Source organism: Zonotrichia leucophrys, unplaced genomic scaffold (assembly GCF_028769735.1).
Source record: "Zonotrichia leucophrys gambelii isolate GWCS_2022_RI unplaced genomic scaffold, RI_Zleu_2.0 Scaffold_216_84705, whole genome shotgun sequence".
Classification (NCBI taxonomy): domain Eukaryota; kingdom Metazoa; phylum Chordata; class Aves; order Passeriformes; family Passerellidae; genus Zonotrichia; species Zonotrichia leucophrys.
This window is the reverse complement of record NW_026992421.1, coordinates 17,241-20,688: the sequence shown is the minus strand read 5'-3', so window position 1 is coordinate 20,688 and position 3,448 is coordinate 17,241.

Below are 3,448 nucleotides of genomic sequence, written 5' to 3'. Positions count from 1 at the left end.
AAACTCTGCCCAAAGCCTTGAGAGCCACGGCTGGTCCCAGCTGGAAGAGCTCCCAAAGCAGCTGTTCTCTCCCAGCTCCTGTGTGGGCACAGATGCAGCCCTGCAGGCAGCGCTGGAGCCAGGGCCACAAAGGTCCCTTGCTGTCTGCAGCTCACTTGGCTGAAGATGCCCCACTGCTGAGGCTCTGTCAAGGAGATGCCTCTGATTTCTTCTGTGGAGGGCTCTGTCAGCCCAGACAGAGAAAACAATTAACAGGGAGAACTAAAACCTGGACACATTCCTGTGCACCTCACTCTTGGTAAAGTGTTCCTTTCTTGCATCTCTTGGACTCATCCAGCAGCGATATCTCCTTGCTGTGAGTTCTGAGTGTTGTGCAGGGATGGAGTTCAGGCACTTCTGAGAGCTCCTCCCCATTCTCTGGAAAGGTCACTGCCTCAATCCAATGAAACGTGAGAGGAAACAAATGCCCAAAGAGCAGAAATCCCCAACCATGTCCCATCCAATCATGGAGAAGCCAATGGGACAGAGCCATATGGCTGGAGTATGTGTGTTCCACTCTGTATTATTAATTCACTGATGCTAAGTATTTCAGCAGGAAACTCCCAGGGCTTCCAGGACTGTCCTAGTGGCTGTGATCACAAGTTATTCACCAGTGCCACTTGTTCAAGAAAAGCCTTTCTGAACAAGCACAACTCTGAGGCTGTAGCTGGTTTACTTTTGCCTTTCAGCTGCTTCCCTCTAAGTTCCAGAGGGAGAAGTTTCTCAGCAGGAAGAAGGAGGCCAGCACTGGGGGGAGTATTCTGCCCAGAATTGGCCCATTTCTAGACAGGAGTGAGACTCGCCCAAAGGTAGCCTTTTCCTGCTCTTTTCCTTTCTGTTTCACATGAAGTTTGAAGAGGGTGTGTGTTTGTGACAGGCTTGCCTCCAGCAAAATACCTCAGTGTCCAGGTCGTGCTGTCATTGCAAGGTGCTGGGAGTGGTGGACTGGGAGTCCTGATGTGCACTAAGCCAACACAAATACCCTCTGCTGAAGCTGCTGGGGTGTGCTGGAGTGCAGCTGCCATTGCTAAAACAATGGGAGGAAGGCTGGGGACACAGAGGCCCAAAATTGCCCTTTGCCATTCTCCTGCTGAAGGAGCCACCTCTTGCTTTGGTGTGGTCAACATCAAATGCTCGGGGCCACAGGATTCCCTGCAGAGTGGCAGCGTTGGCCTTTGAAGGCCAAGGGTCTGCAGGAATTCCTTCAGATTGAACAATACAAATTGCATTACTGCTTTGGGCTGGAACAATGTGTTGGACCCCGAGGGGGTGCTGGATTTTGCAGGCTGCCAGATGTCCAGGGGACTGGCCCTGGGCAGAGGGGAATGGATGTGCTTTATCTGGATCAGTGCCTACTCAGAGATGTGTTTAAAGCGGCGTTTCTGGCAGGAGTAGCTCGGTATAAAGCACAGTCCAAAGGGGTAGGTTACTGAGGTGGGCTGTTGAGCAGGAAATTGGAAGCAAGAGACATGGAACACAATCCAGGTAAAGGATTGTCCTGGAGAGGAGCCTTGGGAACACCTCAGGGAAGGGCACAGCTAAGGGACAGTGTGCTGCAGCCACTCCCTTCAGCAGAATGTGTCGGCTGTGAAGTCACAGAGGAGACCTGCCTGCGTCTCTGCAGTGACAGCAGTGTGGCTGGAGAAGGCAGACAAAGCAGGGCAGAGTTTTCTCCAAGCAATGTCTCTGCTGCAGAAGCATTTGCTGTTGTTGTGTCATTCCAGACGTGCCTCTCCAATGGCATGAAATAAGATCGCAGTAATGACAGGAAAGCACCCATTTAAAGGCCATTGAAAAAGGAGATACCAACTCTATTTTTACCCAGGTTGCTGAGAAAATAACTGAAACTTATCCTCATTCAGCATTCACCTCACTTGTCTTTTTATTTTCAGCTCATTTGTCTTTTTATTTTTGCCTTTTCCTCTCTTTGGAACACACTAACTTTTAAATACAATGAAAAGGAACAAAATCATCAAAGCAAAAGAAAAGTGTTTCTTAGTAAGGATTCAGCTGAGCTGGGGATGTCTCCCTCCCTGAGAGCCAAGCACACACACACACCCTCTGAGAAAATGGCAATCTTTGTATCCCCTTTGTACCCGGCTGGGGCGGTCCCTGTGCCCTTTGCCGTTGGATGGGTACTCAGGAGCTTCCATTCTCTACTGAGCACCAACTTTTCTGTGCCCTCCCTTCTCATCCTCCTTCCTTTTGGTCAGGTCTTCAACCCTGTCCCTCTCACTCAACAAACCAACCTGAACAAATCCAAACCACAAACAACACAGAGAACCAACAAATTCCATTCTTTTGCTTCATAACCTTTTGGCTTCAGCCAAATGTCACCTCATCTCTCACACCTCCTCTGGTCCTGCTCTCTTCTTACTGATGTCTAAGTTCTAGAGCAAAAAAGATATTTGCAGTTGTGTGGGCCTCGGTTTCCCTGTCTCAGAGTAAAAGACATCCCAAATCCTTTCCCATGGAGTCTCCTGTAAATTCATGGGTTTTACTTACTCCATGAGTGCTCAGTCAGTGCCCCAGAGCTCTGTGACCACATGGGCACAGGGCTGTGTTTTAGGAAAGTGCTGCCTGGCATTCTGGAGAAAGAAACCTGGAGAAATCCATGCCAAAAGAGCAGCTTGGCTTGAGCCTTCTCTGTGTGGCTCAGCAGCTGTGGATCAGCTCAGAGCAGAGGTGGGGGAGCCACTGTTTGCCCAGTGTGGGCTGGGCAGACGTGCTCCCCCAGAGTCTGTACTTCACTGGGGATCAGTGGAAGATTCTCCTGCATGAACCTTCCTCCCAGCAGCTGAAGCTCTCCCTGCTCTCTCTCCTCTCCAGCTGCCGTCAGCTGCCCCGAAACAGAGCTGGTTTGGGGTTTCCCCACCAGAGCTGGTATTTCAGAACTTCGTCGCTCGGGAGGTCTCTGAAATGGTGCTGTCTCTCATGAATAAGGACAAGGTAAGTGCTGGCACCCAGAGCTTTAACACTGTGCTGGAAGAGGAGAGTGCTGTCATTCCCTCAGTGTACAGCAAAGCAAGTTATCTGCTGCAGCACATGCAGAAGAAAATGTCTCAGCACCTTCTTCTGCAAGATGGTGGAAATCTTCCTGTGCTGGGAATTGTCCCCTGGTTTTGGCCAGGTGTTGATGGTGTCTATTCCAAAGGAGTTTCCTTCTCTTGAAAGCTCTGGATTGACAGGAATGTTGAGGGCTGTACAGTTCTTACCTGCTCTCAGTCTTTGCCTTGGGTCTATACCAAACCCTGTATGTCCTTGGTTAATCTTGGCTCCTGGTAGGAATCTCTGCCTCTCTCAGCCAGTTTGGCTCCCTTTGTGCAGCTCACAGGCAAAGCTCAGGAGTTGAGCCTTCTGCACTTTATGCTGGAATCACTTCTCATTAATGGCATTGGCCCTGCAGGAA